Source organism: Saimiri boliviensis, chromosome 20 (assembly GCF_048565385.1).
Source record: "Saimiri boliviensis isolate mSaiBol1 chromosome 20, mSaiBol1.pri, whole genome shotgun sequence".
Classification (NCBI taxonomy): Eukaryota; Metazoa; Chordata; class Mammalia; order Primates; family Cebidae; genus Saimiri; species Saimiri boliviensis.
The window spans coordinates 3,816,810-3,835,105 of record NC_133468.1 but is presented as its reverse complement, the minus strand read 5'-3'; the positions used below and the strand labels follow the sequence as shown (position 1 = coordinate 3,835,105).

The 18,296-nt window shown below is 48.1% G+C and overlaps 1 long non-coding RNA gene across 1 annotated transcript; it reads left to right on the top strand.

Annotated features, from left to right (window-relative positions):
• Positions 1–9,879: 9,879 nt before the first annotated feature.
• LOC141582517 (uncharacterized) lies at positions 9,880–16,851 on the top strand. The gene is made up of 4 exons (XR_012515355.1): positions 9,880–9,920; positions 11,851–11,967; positions 14,053–14,125; positions 16,745–16,851. It is a non-coding gene; the product is annotated as an uncharacterized LOC141582517 (long non-coding RNA).
• The last annotated feature ends 1,445 nt before the right edge of the window (positions 16,852–18,296 follow it).

Genomic DNA, 18,296 nt, shown 5'->3' with positions numbered 1-18,296 from the left:
ACCAGGATGGTCTCGATCGAGAGATCGAGATCCACCCGCCTCGGCCTCCCAAAGTGCTGGGATTACAGGCGTGAGCCACCGCGCCCGGCAAGGCCAAATGTTTTTGTTGTTTTTCTATCACGACTTGCACTTGGGTCTTATTGAAGGAAGTTTTTTTTTTTACAACATGTCCATAATTCTTTTTTGCTATTTTTGATTAGTAATTTTAGAAGAGATGTAAGTACATAGCAAAGTAAGAGAAAAAGAAGGCTTCGCACTCAAGAACTAAATTGAACAGATGTCAAAAGTTTACTTCATCCTGAGCCCGATGGATGTGAAAAACAAAAGTTTGCTGGGTTCAGATTTTCTTTCTTTCTTTTTTTCTGTATAATAAATGATTTTATTTATTTTTTTAATTGCATTTTAGGTTTTGGGGTACATGTGGAGAACATGCAAGATTGTTGCATAGGTACACACCTGGCAGTGTGGTTTGCTGCCTTCCGTCCCCTCACCTGTATCTGTCATTTCTCCCCATGCTATCTCTTCCCACCGCCCCACCTCCCCACCCCCCCGTCCCTCCCCCATTTCCCCCCACCGGACCCCAGTGTGTAGTGCTCCCCTTAGTAATTTATATTTTCTAGAAAAGTGTCCCATTTAATTTGGAATTTATGGCAATTATTTATAGTAATATCTCACAATTATAAAACACGACTGTATCCAAATTGTCTTTTTCATGTCTGAAAATGGTTTATCTTTGCCTTTGCTTGCCCAGTTGTGGCTGGCTTCTGGCCAATTTTATTAATCTTAAGTACAAAGCAATTATTTTATTAGGTTTAATCAAACCTTTCCAAGAATTGAATTTAGTTTTCTCTTTGTAACTTCTTATTACAGTCCTAATGTGTATCTTAAATCAAAAGACTGAAACTTAACCACATTCAGCTCATGTGGCTAGCATAGAAAAAAGAATAGGGGCCGGGCGCAGTGGCTCATGCCTGTAATCCCAGCACTTTGGGAGGCAGAGGCGGGGGGATCATGAAGTCAAAAGACCGAGTCATCCCAGCCAACATGGTGAAACCCTGTCTCTACTAAAAATACAAAAGTTAGCTGAGCGTGGTGGCATGCACCTGTAGTGCCAGCTACTCGGAGGCTGAGGCAGGAGAACTGCTTGAACCCGGGAGACGGAGGGGTGCAGTGAGCCGAGATCTCCCCACTGCACTCCAGCCAGGTGACAGAGCAAGACTCCATCTCAAAAAAAAAAAAAAAAAAAAAAAAGAATAGGGAGCACCCACCCCCATTTGTCCAGTCTGTGTCTCCCAGAAAAAAATATTTAAAAAAGAAAAAAAGAACAAATCCCCAAAGGTAAAAGAGTCTGAGCAGAAATTTGCAGAAATTTAAAAAAAGAGAGGAACACAGCTGGGCATGAGGGCTCATGCCTGTAATCCCAGCACTTTGGGTCACTGAAGTGGGTGGATCACCTGACATTGGGAGTTCAAGACCAGTGTGACCAACATGGCAAAACCACATCTCTACTAAAAATACTAAAATTAGCCGGGCATGGTGGCATGTACCTGTAATCCCAGACTTGGGAGGCTGAGGCAGGAGAATCAATTGAACCCGGGAGGCGGAGGTTGCAGTGAGCCGACATCATACCCACTGCACTTTAGCCTGGATGACAATGTGAGACTCTGTCTCAAAAAAAAAAAAAAAAAAAAAAAAGAGGAACAGTTACTCTGTTTTATGAAATAACGTGTTATCCTGATTTTTTTTTTTTTTTTAAATAAAAGAAACAGAATAGGTTAAAAAAAAAAATCTTGGTCAGGCATGGTGGCTCACGCCTGATAATCCCAGCACTCTGGGCAAGTGGATCACTTAAGGTCAGGAGTTCGAGACCAGCCTGCCCTACATGGTGAAACACTATCTCTACTAAAAATACAAAAATTAGCTGGCATAGTGGCACATGCCTGTAATCCAAGCTACTCAGGAGGCTGATGCAGGAGGACCACTTGAACCCGGAAAGTGGAGGTTTGGCCTCGCCTTGGCCTCCCAAAGTACTGGAATTACAGGCATGAGCCACCACGCCCAGCTGAATGCATTCTTTTAAGCACTTATGGGATACTTACAAAAAATGGCAAGCTAGGCCAGGTGTGGTGGCTAACACCTGTAATCCCAGCACTTTGGGAGGCCAAGGCAGGCAGATGACTTGAGGCCAGAAATTCCAGACCAGCCTGGCCAACATGGTAAAATCCCATCTCTACTAAAAACACAAAAATTAGCAGGATGTGCTTGCTTGACCACAGGAGGGTGGAGGTTGCAGCCAGCTGAGATTGAGCCACTGCACTCCACCCTGGGTGACAGAACGAGACTTCATCTCAAAAAAAAAGTACATTCGCTTATCATTTGAGTGCATTCTTTTGTCTACAGCCAATAGCTCAGGCTTTTAAATTGTTATTTAGATCTGATCTTTTTTTTTTTTTTTTTTACTCTGTCACCCAGGCTGGAATGCAGTGGTGTGATCTCAGCTCACTGCAACCTCTGCCTTCTGGGTCTAAGTGATTTTCTTGCCTCAGCCTCCCGAGTAGCTGAGATTACAGGTGTGTGCTCCCATATCCAGAAAATTGTATTTTTAGTAGAGACAGGGTTTCACCTTGTTGGTCAGGCTGATCTTGAACTCCTGACCTCAGGTAATCCACCTGCCTTAGCCTCCAAAAGTGCTGGGATTACAGGCATGAGCCACTGTGCCCAGTCTGTTACTTAGATCTTATATATCCTTGCTGTTTTTTTTGTATTCTACATCTTAATTTCTAAAAATGGCATGAAAATCTTTTACTATGGTGATGGCTGGGCACCGTGGCTTAGGCCTGTAATCGCAGCATTTTGCGAGGCCAAGGCAGGTGGATCACTTGAGGTCAGGAGTTCGAGATCAGCCTGGCCAACATAGTGAAACCCCATCTCTACTAAAAATACAAAAAAATAACTGGGTGGTAGTTGTGGGTGCCTGTAATCCCAGCTACTTGGGTGGCTGAGGCAGGAGAATCACTTGGGCCTGGGAGGCAGAGCCTCCCAGTGAGCCGAGGTCACACCATGCACTTCAGTCCGGGAGAGAGAGCGAGGCCCTGTATCAAGAAAAATAAAAAATATTTTTTACTGTGATGGAGGATGTATTCGTTTCTCTTTCTTGTGTCTTTTTGGTTTCGTATTCATTTGCAGCACATATCTGTGGAGGTGCACTTGCTGAGGCTGACCTGAGATGAAATTAATACCTGTGTGTTGCTTTGCTTCTTTGCAGTGGGTTGTTTTCTCTCTCTGTTTCCATCTCTGGCCGGTTTTCGTTTTTGTTTTTGTTTCTGGAAGGCTAGATGTGCATAGGACCGTAGAGACGAGGACATGGGCTGGTTCTGCTGAGCTGCTACTGTGTAAGGAGCAGGGGGGCTCCTTACAAACACGAAGGTGATTGAGCGGGTCCGGCCAGGAGTTGAGTGGGAGGCGGGCTTGTCACCATGGTTACCATGGCTACCGCAGTGGACCACCAGCTTCACAATTCCCTAGCAACGCTTCGTACTGTAAGTGACCTTCCTCTCTTAATCCCCTCCTCGTGTCGACGGCTGCTGTTTGTATCTCCAGGCCTGTGGGTGGATGAGTTCTCTTTGCTATCTCAGTCCTAGGTGGGCCCCGGGTCTCTCAGTCACAGTGATCCTGTCCCTCCCCTGGTGTCAGGAGACCTCCAAGCCACAGCCCAGGACGTATTCCTGCCCCTTGTTTGAGGGGGAAAGCACAAGGTCTCACCTCTGCTCTGGGGGCAACAGGGTTGACTGCCATTCCCCTGGCAGCTTGAGACTTTTGTGCCTCAGAAGAGTTCTGCAGGGGGCTTTGTGTGTTTCCCTTGGCACACGGCAGCCACACTCTTCTCCAGACCTTCACTCCTAAGGAATTCTCTCTGGTCTGCCCAGCCCCAGTCTTTCTCATGAGCACCCAGGGAACATCTGTATTAATTTTATTTATTTTTATGTTTGTTTTTTTGAGATGGAAAAAAAACAGTTACCCAGGTTAGAGTGCAGTGGCGCCATCTCGGCTCACTGCAACCTCCACCTCCTGGTTCAAGCAATTCTCCTGCCTCAGTCTCACGAGTAGCTGGGATTACAGGCGCTAGCCACCACGCCTGGCTAATTTTTGTATCTGTATTTCTATTTTTGGGGGGGGGATAGAGTTTTGCTCTTGTTGCCCAGGCTGGAGCACAATGGCTCAATCGCAGCTTACCACAACTTCTGCCTCCCGGGTTCAAGCAATTCTCCTGCCTCAGCCTCTTGAGTAGCTGGGATTAGAGGCATGCACCACCACGCCCAGCTAATTTTGTATTTTTAGTAGAGATGAGGTTTCTCCATGTTGGTCAGGCTGGTCTCGAACTCCCGACCACAGGTGATCCAGCCCCTCAGCCTCCCAAAGTGCTGGGATTACAGGTGTGAGCCACCGCGCCGGGTTATTTTCATATTTTTAGTAGAGACAGGATTTCACCATGTTGGCCAGGCTGCTCTCGAACTCCTGACCTCAAGTGATCTGCCTACCTCAGCCTCCCAAAGTGCTGGGATTACAGGTATGAGCCACCCTGCCCAGCCTGTAGTAATTTTCTGTTGTTGTATGACAGATTGCTACTCATTTAGTGACTTAAAACCATACCCACTTACTAGCTCAGAGTTTGGGAGATCAGAAATCCTGGTGGGCTCACCTGTGGGTTCCATGCTCAGGTATCACGAGGTTCAAAGGCAGACAGGGGCTGGGCTGGGCTTTTAGCCTGAGGTTCTGGGATGAATCTGCCTCCAGTGCATTCAGGTGGTTTGCAGAATTCAGTTTTAAGACTCAAGTCCCCAGTTCCTTGCTGGCTATTAACTGGGAGCCACACTTCGCTCCCTAAGGCCATCAGCTTGCTTTCCAGCAGGGTCCTCCAATTTTTTTTTAATTTTCAAGATGGAGTCTCGCTTTGTCACTGAGGCTGGAGTGCAGTGGCACGATCTTGGCTCACTGCAGCTTCCACCTCCCAGGTTCCACCCATTCTCCTGCCTCAGTCTCCCTGGTAGCTGGGATTATAGGCATGTGCCACACGGGGCTAATTTTTGTATTTTTAGGAGAGATGGGGTTTTACCTATATGGCCAGGCTGGTCTCAAACTCCTGACCTCAGGTGATCCGCCTGCCTCAGCCTCCCGAAGTGCTGGGGTAACAGGTGTGAGCCACCACACCTGGCCAGTCCCTCCATTTTCAAAGCCAGAAACAGAGCATGAACTTAGTTTCTAGTTGCAGGCTTTCGGACGTTCCCTTCTGCCACCAACTGGTTTCTCTCCATCAGTGGTAAAGGTATCCTGCTAGTGTCTCCTTTTCCTCCTGTAGAGGCGGGGTCTCTGTTGACGGGGCTAGTCTCGAACTCCTGGCCTCAAGCAATTCTCCTGCCTCAGCCTCCCAAAAGCGCTGAGATGATAGGTTTGCTAATATTTTCATGTGAGGCTCACTGCATCATTTTAATTTCAGGTTTTCCTAGTGTCTTTGTGAAAGCTCAGGATGAGACTGTGTCACCAAGGTGGCTCCCTCCTCTCAGCACATCAAGTTTGTTTCTACCCTGGTCCCAAGAACTCAGAGGCTGAAGCTTGAGTCCCTGCCTGAAGGTAAGTTCTCAGCCGGGGAGCAAAGCCTTGGCAGCCAGGTGGATCTGCCCAAGTGTTCAAGACCCAGCCATGCCGGGAGTAAAAGCATTCCTGTCAAGAAGCTGAGCACGGGGAGCAGGAATCTACTACGGAAAGGGAGACCCCAGTTCTGAGACTTCTTCACATAGCTTAGGACTGAAGCTGGAGGGTCATATGGAGGGTGTCAGCTCCCAAAGTCCACCTTGGGAGGTAGGACCGGGCACAGTGGCTCACGCCTGTAATCCCAGCACTTTGGGAGGCCGAGGTGGGCGCATCACCAAGGTTGGTAGTTCGAGACCAGCCTGGCCAATATGGCAAAACCCTGTCCCTACTAAAAATACAAAAATTAGCCAAGTGTGGCAGTGAGTGCCTGTAATTCCAGCTACTTGGGAGGCTGAGGCAGGAGAATTGCTTGAACCCAGGAGGCGGAGGTTGCAGTGAGCTGAGATCGTGCTGCTGCACTCCAGCCTGGGTAACAGAGTGAGACTCCGTAAAAATACCCAAGGTCCATGTACCTGAAACGGCCCCAACCCACTTGGGGACAGAGCAAACCTGGGTGCTCACATCGAAGGATCATCTTGGCTTTAGTTGAGTGCAGGGTTGCGGGCTACGGGCAGAGCATCTCCCTGGTGCTCAGAGGACAGTCGCGGACCCACACTATCTCTGGATCATTTGCATTCACCATCATCCTCCTCTGCCTGTGCCACCTGAGCACCAGCTCTGCCCATCCCACCGGCACCTCTGGACCTGGCTTCTACCAACATGGAACCAGGGGTTTGCAAGGGAGAGAATCCAGTCATGGCTTCTTAGTCTCTGTTTCTGATTGGGGCGGTAAAGCCCCTTCCTCATCCCTCTTTATCACTTACCAGTAGAGGCAGAAGCGAAAAGCCGTGGCTTTGGGCTGCTCAGCAAAACAAAAACAACAGCAACAAAATAAGGTGGATGAACAAGCGCTATAGTGAAGTCAGAGAATTTTTTTTTATCTTGGTACTCTGCAACCTCTGCCTCCTGGGTTGAAATGATTCTCCTGCCTCAGCCTCCTGAGTAGCTGGGACTACAGGCACTCGCCACTGCACCCAGCTGATTTTTGTATTTTTGGTAAAGATGTGGTTTCGCCGTGTTGGCCAGGCTGGTCTCGAAACTCTTGACCTAAGGTGATCTGCCCACCTCGGCCTCCCAAAGTGCTGGGATTACAGGCGTGAGCCACTGCTCCTGGCCAGAATTTGCTTTCTTAACTTGGGTTTTTTGTTTCTCCTTCTTATGTCAAAGACAAAAAAAAAAAAATGGGTGTGAGAGAGACATTCAGAACCATCAGGCTCAGTAGCGGGCGAGCCAGCACTCCAGGGCTCCTGTGCACCAGGCAGGGGCTTCTTCCACTGTTCCACAACTCATGGCTAAGACCTGCCCCATTCCACCTTCTCCCCCTTCAGCCCTCTCCTGCTTTTCCTTTTGCCTGGAGAAAGACTTTGATAGGAGCGCACTGGGAGAAAACACAGTAAGATGATACATGTATATTCTTTTTTTATTTTTTAGATGGAATCTCGAGCTGTCACCCAGGCTGTAGTGCAGTGGTGCGATCTCAGCTCACTGCAATCTCCGCCTCCTGGGTTCAAGCAATTCTACTGCCTCAGCTTCCCAAGTAGCTGGGACTACAGGTGCTCGCCACCATGCCCAGCTAATTTTTTTTGTATTTTTAGGAAAGATGGGGTTTCACCATGTTGGCCAGGATGGTCTTGATCTCCTGACCTCGTGATTCGCCTGCCTCGGCCTCCCAAAGTGCTGTGATTACAGGCGTGAGGATACATGTATATTCTTATGAAATATTTACACATGAAATGGTGAGCACCAATTTATCATTTAAGAAATTAGAAAATACTAATTAATTTTAAAAAAATCTGTCCAGTGAGGTGGCTCATACCTGTAATCCCAGCACTTTGGTAGATTGAGGCATGAGGATCACTTGAGCCCGGGGGTTCAAGACTGGCCTGGGCAACACAGTGAAACCCCGTCTCCACAAAAAATTACAAAAGTTAGCCAGGAATGGTGTTACGTGCCTGTAGTCCCAGCCACTTGGGAGGCTGAGGCCAGAGGACCACTTGAGCCCGGGAGGCAGAGGCTGCAGTGAGCTGTGAAGGTGCCACTGTACTCCAGCCTGAGCAACAGACTGAGACCCTATCTGGAGGAGGAAAAAAAAAAGCCCAAACATCCTACCAGGCAAAAATAATCACTGCCGATATTCTGTGTTTCTTCAAAATCTTTTTTTTTTTTTTTTTTTTTTTGGTTTTTAGATGGAGTTTTGCTTTGTTGCCCAGGCTGGTGTGCAATGGCACAATCTTGGCTCACTGAAACTTCCACCTCCTGGGTTCAGGTGATTCTCCTGCCTCAGCCTCCCAAGAAGCTGGGATTACAGGCATGAGCCACCATGCCCAGTTAATTTTGTATTTTTAGTAGAGATTGGGTTTCACCATGTTGGCCAGGCTGGTCTTGAACTCCTGACCTAAAGCGATCCACCAGCCTTGGCCTCCCAAAGTGCTAGAATTACAGGCATAAGCAACTGTGCCTGGCCCAGAATTTTTATTTATAGATGTATCTTTACAAACTCATTACAGGTGCTATAGTTTGTAGTCAATTATACAAACAAGAATCAGGCCAGTCACGGTGACTCAGGCTTGTAATCCCAACACTGTGGGAGATAGAGGCCGGAGAATCATTTGAGGCCAGGAGTTCGAGACTAGCCTGAGCAACATAGCGGAACCCTGACTCTGCAAAAGGCACGCACACACACACACGTTTTGTTTTATTAGACAGAGTCTTGCTCTGTTGCCCAGGAGTGTAATTGTGCAATCACAGCTGATTGCCACCTCGGCCTCCCAGGTTCAAGCAATCCTCCTGCCTCAGCCTCCCAAGTAGCTGGGATTACAAGGGTGAACCACCGTGCCTGGTCTCTACAAAAAAATTAAAATAGGCCAGGCATGGTCGCTCACACCTGTAATTCCAGCACTTTGGGAGGCTGAGGCAGGTGTATCACCTGAGGTTGGGAGTTCGAGACCAGCCTGGCCAACATGGTTAAACCCCATCTGTACTAAAAATACAAAAAATTAGCCAGACATGATGGTGTATGTATGTAATCCCAGCTACTTGGGAGGCTGAGGCATGAGAATCGCTTGAATCCAGGAAACAGAGGTTGCAGGGAGCTGAGATTATGCCCCACTACTGCACTCCAGCCTGGGCAACAGAGCAAGACCCCATTCCCCCCCCAAAAAAAGTTGTGTGTGTATATATATATATATATATTTTTTTTTTTTTTGAGATGGAGTGTTGCTCTGTCACTGAGGCTGAAGTGCAGTGGTGTGATCTTGGCTCACTGCAGCCTCTGCTCCCCAAGTCTGCTGGCTCAGCCTCTTGAGTAGCTGGGATTACAGGCACACGCCATGACACCCAGCTGATTTTTTAAATTTTATTTTAAGGAGAGATGGGGTTTCACCATATTGGCCAAGCTGGTTTTGAACTCCTGACCTCAGGTAATCCACCTGCTTCGGCCTCCCAAAGTTCTGGGATTACAGGTGTGAGCCACCATGCCCGGCCTGTTTCTTCAGAATAAATTTCTATTAATTACATTTCTGGGGTAATCGGTGGGGGTTAGCATAAATTGCATATTGACTTCTGAGACACAGATACACATATTCATTAAGAAAAAAATCCAGTCGGGCATGGTGATTCACCGTGTAATCCCAGCGTTTTGGGAGGCTGAAGCAGGCAGACTGCTTGAACCTAGGGCTTTGAGACCAGCCTGGGCACTACAGCGAGGCCCCATCTCTACCGAAAAATTTTAAAATTAACTGGGCACGTGACATAGTCCCAGCTTCTCGGGAGGCTGAGGTGGGAGGAGAGCTTGAGCCTGGGAGTCCAAGGCTGCAGTGAGCCGTGATTGCACCACTGCGTTCCAGCCTGGGCGACAGTGAAACCCGGTCTCAAAACAAAACAAAAATCCAAGTCAGGCCTCATAAGCTTGAGTCCCTACCACATTTCCAAGGTGAGGGCTTTGCCCTGGTAATGGGGATCCTTCAGAGAAGGCTTTCTCCCGCCTGTGCCCTGGGGTGGGGAGAGCGGTGGTCGGGGGGACAGCGGTGGTGGTGGGGAGGGGGGGAGGCGGTCCCAGCAGTTGATTGGGAGCCCCCGGGCAAGCGTGGCCTCTCACATCCTCTCTCCCCACCCGTGTTCTGCCTTCACAGGTGTCTGCTTTCTGAGAACAGCAGAGAAGAACCATGTCCCAGGTGAGCGAGGTGTTTCTTTCAACCACACTTTGTTTTCAGCAGGGGATTCGGATGCTCATAAGAACGTGTCTTATGAAAGCTGGGCACCATGGCTCACGCTTGTAATCCCAGCACTGTGGGAGGCCAAAGTGGGTGGATCACGTCAGGTCAGGGTTTTACTACTAGCCTGGTCAACATGGTGAAACCCTGTCTCTATTAAAAATACAAAATTAGCTAGATGTGGGGATGGGTACTTGTAATCCCAGCTACTCGGGAGGCTGAGACAGGAGAATTGCTTGAACCTGGGAGGCAGAGGCTGCAGTGAGCGAGATCGCATCACTGCACTCCAGTCTGGGTGACAGAGTAAGACTCTGTCTCAAAAAAAAAAAAAAAAAAAAAAAAAAATGTATCCGATGAAACAAAATGCAAACAGAAGTCAGGATCAGTGAAAACAGGAAGAGAACAGAAGATCAAGGCTGTGGGAAAGGCAGGGTGGAGACACTGTAGAGGCTCCTACAGTTGTGAGATACCTTGTGTATATATATATATAATATTTGGAGATGGAGTCTTGCTCCAGCATCCAGGCTGGAGTGCAGTGGCATAATCTTGGCTCACTGCAACCTCTGCCTACTGGGTTCAAGTAATTTTCCTGCCTCAGCCTCTTTACAGGCATCTGCCACCACACCGAACTAATTTTTTTATTTTCAGTAGATACCACCCTGAACGTACCTGATCTTGTCTGAAATTGCTTGCCATGATGGTTTGTTTATTTACTTACTTACTTGAGAAGGAGTCTCACTCCTTTGCCAGGCCGGAGTGCAGTGGCGCGATCTCGGCTCACTGCAACCTCACCTCCCGGGTTCAACCAATTCTTCTGCCTCAGCCTCCTGAGTAGCTGGGATTACAGGTGTGTGCCACCATGCCCAGATAATTTTGTATTTTTTTTTTTTTTGGAGACACAGTCTTGCTCTTTTACCCAGTGGCACAATCTTGGCTCACTGCAACCTCTACCTCCCCAGTTCAAGTGATTCTCCTGCCTTAGCCTCCCGAGCAGCTGAGACTATAGGTGTATGCCACCACGCCTGGCTAATTTTTGTATTTTTAGTAGAGATGGGGTTTTACCATATAGGCCAGGCTAGTCTTGAACTTCTGACCTTGTGATCCACCCACCTCGGCCTCCCAAAGTGCTGGGATTACAGGCATGAGCCACCGCGCCTGGCTGGTTATTTTTGTCATGGAGTCCTGCTCTGTCGCCCAGGCTCAAGTGCAGTGGCACGATCTCAGTTCACTGCAACCTCTGCCTCCCGGGTTTAAGTGATTCCCCTGCCTCAGCCTCCTGAGTAGCTTCGATTACAGGCATGCACCACCATGCCTGGCTAAGTTCTGTATTTTTAGTAGAGATGGAGTTTCACCATATTAGCCAGGCTGGTCTCGAACTCCTGACCTCAGGTGATCTGCCCACTCAGAGTGCTGTGATGACAGGCATAAGCCACTGCTCCTGGCCTTCCTTTGTATTGTTTGTTACTTGGCTGTTAGCTTTCTTTGCCCGTGAGTGACATCAGTGTTTTCCATCAGCCTGAAAGCATTCTCCTTCTGCTCCTCTTCACTGTACATTCTAGGGATGTGTGAATGTGGAGTGCACTGGTCAGAAGTTATAATCCTTGAAGTTGTAAGAGCCAGAAATCCAACTAGAAGTAGGTTAGGATTTTTTTAAAAAAGTAGTAATTCTAGAACTTTGGGAGGCTGAGGCAGGGGGATTGCTTGAGGCCAGGAGTTCAAGACCAGACTGGGTAATGTGGCAAGACCCTGTCTCTACAAAAAATACAAAACTTAACCAGGTGTGTTGGCACATGCCTGTAGTCCCAGTTATTCGGGAGGCTAAGGCGGGAGGATCACTTGTGCCTAGGACGTCAAGGCTGCAATGAGCTGTGATTGTGCCATTGCATTCCAGCCTGGGTGACAGAGGGAGAGCCTATTGAAAAAAAATCTACAAGGCAGCACCCAAGCCATGAGAAGAGCAGGTTTGCAGTCGGGCACCAGAGGCATCCAGCAACCCAGGCATCGTCAGGTATCTTGTTCCCTGCTTCTGTGACTTTCTTCTCAGGTGGACTTTGTCCGTGTGGCCAGAAGTAGCGTGGCCACAGCTCCTCTTCTCACATCCGCAAGTTCTGCCGTGGTCAGGGGCTGAATCTCTTTTCCTTGGTCCAATGTGAAAGCTCTTCAGGGAAGATTCCTTTGGTCCAGCCTAGCTCGGGTGTACTAGGCCCTCTCTCCAGGCAGCTGTGCACAGGGCAGGGGCAGGAGGGGTTGGTCCTAGAGGAAGATGAGGCCTCGTGAACAAACGTTACCTCTCCAACTCCAGGAAGGAACATGTTCACAGGGCCTGGCTTTCTTTGTCAGTGCTTTGTGAAGCCAAGGATGTCTGGGTGTTTCACACAAGAAATACTCAGCAGGAGAGGCTGGAAGAAGGTGGCGAGCCACACCTATCCTGTCCGTGAAGCTGTAAGCTGGAGGCTTCACTTGCTCTCTTTTCATGGAAGCCACGGTGTTATAGGAAGCCAAGTCTACTGGGAATGCCTCCCTATTAGGGCAGTCTGTGTACTGAAGATGCTAATAATGGTTTTAAATGCTGCCTGTCCAGCACTTTTGTGCTGGTCTCTGCACTTTTTATATATTATTTCATAAATAAACCCATGAGAGGTATATCTATAGAAATGATATATTTACATGGAAATTATATATGAATTACATAGACACATATATTAACTACGTAGACATTGTGTATAAACTAGACATGTATGTAAACTACAAAGACATGTGTATGTATGTGTATATATATGTATATGTGTGTGTGTGTGTGTGTGTGTGTGTGTGTGTGTGTATGATATATAAACCATGTAGATAATAGGCAGGGTAGCTTAGCTCATGCCTGTAATCCCAGCACTTTGGGAGGCTGAGGTGGGTGGACCACCTGAGTTCAGGAGTTTGAGACCAGCCTGTCCTCACGGAGAAACCCTGTCTCTATTTAAAAATACTAAATAATAATAAATTAGTTGGGCGTGTGCCTGTAATCCCAGCTACTGAGGAGGCTGAGGCAGGAGAATCGCTTGAACCCTGGAGGCAGATGTTGCAGTGAGCTGGTATTGCACCACTGCACTCCAGCCTGGGCCACAGAGCAAGATTCCATCTCAAAAAAATAAAAACAAACTACATAGACATATGTATAAACTAGAAATTATATGTATATATTGTTTTGAATACTGGAAAAAAAATTATATGTATGTAAATTATGTAGGAATAATGACGTATGATCCACCTCTCCCCATCTTAGAGATGAACAAACTGAGGCTAGAGATATTAAGCTGTCTGAGGTCTCACATCTGTTATTAGGTGGTGGAGTTGGAATATAAATGCAGTCAGACTGTGGAACTGTAGTTGTGTCTACCAGTCCCTGTGCCCAGTGCAGAAATACACTGGCATCTGTGCAGTCTACACCACACTGTCAAAGAAGGTAGCCATTAGCCACATGTGGCTGCAGACCTGAATTTTAAATTTATATTTAAATTTTAAAACTGAACCAGAGGAAAATATTGTTCTGTTAAACACAATTTTATAATTTGGATAAGACTGTATTTTATTGCAACCATTTAAAATAGTTTTTTTTTGTTTGTTTTGTTTTTTTTTTTTGAGATGGATTCTCACTTTGTTGCCCAGGCTGGAGTGCAGTGGTGAAATACCAGTGGCGTGATCTTGGCTCACTGCAACCTTGGCCTCTCTGGTTCAAGCGATTCTCCTGCCTTAGCCCCCTGAGTAACTAGGACTACAGGCACTTACCATCACACCCAGCTAGTTTTATGTTTTTAGTAGAGACAGGGATTCACGGTGTTAGCCAGGGTGGTCTCGATCTCCTGACCTCATGATTCGCCCACCTCGGCCTCCCAAAGTGCTGGGATTAGAGGCATAAGCCACTGCACCCGGCCTAAAATACAGTATCTTGATTGAGATGTGCTGTGAGTATAAAATATATGTCTGATATGGTGTGAAAAAGAATGAAAAAATCAGTGATTTAAAAACGATTAGATGCCAAAATGACAGTATTTTGGATATGTTGGGTTAAAGAAGAGATAGTAATTTTACCTGTTTCTCTTTTTAGGAAAACGTGACTGAAAAATGAAAGTCCCACACAGGGCTGGCATTCTGTATCTCTGTTGGACAGTAGCGGTTTGGTGAGTGAAAGGTCAATATTGATTTAAGACGTCAGTGGCTTAGGCCAGGTGAGGTGGCTCATGCCTGTAATCCCAGCACTTTGGGAAGCTGAGGTAGGAGGATCACTTGAGCCCAGGAGTTCGAGACCAGCCTGGGCAACACAGGGAGACCCCGCCTCTACAAAAAGTCAAACACTTGGCTGGGTGAGGTGGCTCGCACCTGTGGTTCCAGCTGTGCTGGAGGCTGAGGTGAGAAGATCACTTGAACCAGGGAGGTCGAAGCTGCCATGAGCTGTGATCGCACTGCTGTACTCCAGCCGGGGCCACACAGTGAGATCCCATCTCAAAAAAAAAAGTCACTGGTTTCAGCAGCCTTTAGCCCTTGGTCATGAGTCTTCTAGAGATGAGAGTGTTGCCTGAAAGAGAACGCAGGCTCCTCGGGGTGACTGGGGCTCTGGGTTTCTTTGTGGAGTGCCTCTCCCCACTCCCACATAGCTCCCGGTCCCGGCTGCTGCCCGCAGGCTGTGCCCTGCTTCCTGCCTCTGCTCTGCATGTGCTTGTCCCACTGTTGGAGACACTCTGGATCACCCATTTGGCTATAAACATCCCTCACCACCCTGCCGAAGCAGCATGTGTCGGCAGGGCCCACCCCAGCACTACCAGCATCCTCCATCGACCTCTGCTGCAGTGATGAAAGCCCCCCAACCCTCAAATACCTTTTTAAGACGGTCTTGCTCTGTCACCCAGGCTGGAGTGCAATGGCGTGATCTCAGCTCACTGCAACCTCTCCCTCCTGGGTTCAAGTGATTCTCGTGCCTCAGCCTCCTAAGCAGCTGGGATTACAGGTGCCTGCCACCATGCCTGGCTGATTTGTTTTGTATTTTTAGTAGAGATGAGGTTTCACCGTGTTGGCCAGGCTGGTCTCGAACTCCTGACCTCAGTGATTCTCCTGCCTTGGCCTCCCAAAGTGCTGGGATTACAGACGTGAGCCACTCTGCCCAGTCTCATTCCCATTATTTAAACTTTCATTAAACAAAACATAGTGAGACCCCATGTCTACAAAAAATTTAAAGAAAATTAGCCTAGCATGGTGGCACATGCCTGTAGTCCCAGCTACTGGAGAGTGGGGGCGTGAGGCGAGAGGATGGTTTAAACCCAGGAGGCAGAGGCTGCAGTGAGCCGTAATCACACCACTGCACTCTAGCCTGGACAGAGTGAGACCCTGTCTCAAAAAAAGAGCGCGCGCTCTCTCGCTCATCTGTCTATATATATACACGCACATGTATACACATATTTGTATACACATATATACACATATATACATTTATACACATATATCCTTCCATACACACATACACATATCTAGATATATCCTCTTATGTTTTCTTCTAATAGGTGTAAATTGAAAATATTTAAATGGGGGTCTCTAATTCATGGAGCAAGGGGATGGGAGGGGTGAGGAAGGCCCAGCCCGGTCCTGCATCTGCGGAATCCCTTCTGTGCATTTCCCTTGCTGCTGCCTTGTTGAGCACTGTCTTACATTGAGGATGAGAATTGTGTGCTAACTGATCTTCTGTTATCCTCCCTTCTGGTGGCTCTCACCTTTTTTCCACATCAGATCATCAGTAGTTCCCTCCCTTAATTACCATGATGTGGGAGTCCCCATTTCCTATAGGGGAAACAGTCACTTCTGTGAGCTGCTCGTGGGCTCGCTCCCTCTCCCACACACCCCTTATAACCTGCACTTCATTCTGTTCCTAGTTCCTACCAGACTTTTCTGTGCCTCCTTCGCTCATGCCAGGTGTCTTGCTAGGAATATCCTTCAGACATCAGATCACTGTTTATCTTTGACTCTGCTCACCCGTGACCTCCTAGGAAACTTCGCTTGACATGAGTACATTGGATCTGGCTGCCGTCTTCCTTGTGCCGTTCTGTACGTAACCGCATGTCTACCACCGCCTTCGGTGCAATCGGACCGTGCAGCTGTGTTCATGTGTTCATCGGGCAGCAGCACATTTACGCACCTTTAGAACAGGAGCAAGTCTGTGTTCAGCCCTTGTCCCCAAACACCTAGAACACCAGCAGCATGCCAGGTCCTTGGAAGATGCTTGATCGCTGAAGGAATGAATGGAGATCCAGTAATGAGATTTTTTTTTTTTTTTTTTTTTGAGATGGAATCTCCCTCTGTTGTTCAGGCTGGAGTACAATGGCAGGATCTCAGTTCACCGCAACCTCTGTCTCCCAGGTTCAGGTGATTTTCCTGCCTCAGCCTCCTGAGTAGCTTGGATTACAGGCACCTGCCACCATGCCCAGCTAATTTTTGTATTTTTAGTAGAGATGGGGTTTTACCATGTTGGCCAGGCTGGTCTCGAACTCCTGACCTCAAGCGATCCACCCACCTCAGCATCCCAAAGTGCTGGGATTACAGGCATGAGCCACCACACACCCGGCCAATATTTTTTTTCTAATCTTTTTTTCTCTCCCACAAAATGTAGTACAAAGTTAGGAGTGTGCTAAGCTTCCTATATTACTTAACATGGGGAAAGTGACCTTGGAAGGCGGTCAGATCTATTTCCTCTATGCCTTTGCCATGTACCCATTGCCAACCACTCCACATTAATCAGCCATGTGCTGTTCCAGGGGTCACTGTCCTTCAGGGACGTGGCTGTGGGCTTCACCTGGAGAGTGGCAGCAGCTGGACCTGGAGCAGAGGACCCTGTACCGGAACGTGATGCTGGAGGACTGCAGCCACCTGGCCTTTGTGGGTGAGGAAGGGTCCCCAGCGTTCCTCGGGTTACATGACCTCTTTCCTTTCTTAGTTGTATAAAACTGGGAAGACTCTCATGCACTAAAAGTGCTAGGCTAGGCGTGGTGGCTCATGGTTGTGATCCCAGCACTTTGGGAGGCTGAGGTGGGAGGATTGCTTGAGGCCACAGGTTCAAGACCAGACTGGGCAACATAGCAGGACTCAATCTATACAATTTAAAAATAAAAAATTAGCCAGGCATGGTGGCATGTGCCTGAAGTCCCAGCTACTTGGGAGTCTGAAATGGAAGGATTGCTTGAGGCCCAAGTTCAAGACTAGCCTCGGCAACATAGCAAGACCCCGTCTCTACAAAAAAATTTAAAAATTAAGCATGGTGATGCATGCCTGTGGTCCCAGCTACACGGGAGGCTGAGGCAGAAGGATTGCTTAAGTGCAGGAGGTTGAGGCTGTGGTGAGCTGTGGTTGTGCCATTGCACTCCAAGCTGGTCAAAAGAACAAGACCCTGTGTCAAAAATAAAAGGGCTTGGCCTTGGGTTTCAGCAGTCAAAGAGTCTGGATCTCACTTGGAGTCTTTGCAGAGTTACCTCCCAAGTAAATCAGCTTTTCCGTGGCTGAGATGTCCACCTTTTGTTCTGCAAGCTGAACTAACAGTCCACTTGCTGGGAAGGCCCAGCTGGCTCAGCACAAATCTGATAACTGTTTCTCTCAAACAGGGTGTCAAGTTGGCAAACCAGCTGTGATCTTCAGGTTGGAGCAGGGGAAAGAGCTATGGATGGAGGAGGAAGAGGAGGAGATGGGCACGTGGCACTTCCCAGGTGAGCGGGCGGCCTGCAGGGGCCGGAAATGAGGCTCCTGGAAGTCTACAAAGCAGAACCATGGATGTTGTCTCGTTTTGAGAACAAGTCTTATTCTGTCGCCCAGTTTGGAGTGCAGTGGTGCAATCTGAGCTCACTGCACCCTCCGCCTCCCGGGTTCAAGCAGTTCACTTGCCTTAGCCTCCCGAGTAGCTGGGATTCCAGGTGCTTGCCACCACACCCAGCTAATTTTGTGTTTTTAGTAGAGGTGGGGTTTACACTATATTGGTCAGGCTGGTTTCAAACTCCTCACCCTGGGTGATCCACCCACCTCGGCCTCCTAAAGTGCTGGGATTGTAAGTGTGAGCCACCACACCTGGCTGGATGTTCTCTTGCTTAAAAAGCCTGGGATCTTGGTCCAGCATAATGGCTCACGCCTGTAATTCCAGCACTTTGGGAGACCAAGGTAGATGGATCACCTGAGGTCAGGAGATCGAGACCATCCTGTCCAATATGGTGAAACTCCATCTCTACTAAAAATACAAAAATTAGCCAGGCGTGGTGGCATGCTAATCGGGAGGCTGAGGCAGGAGAATTGCTCGAACCTGGGAGGCAGAGATTATAAGCTGAG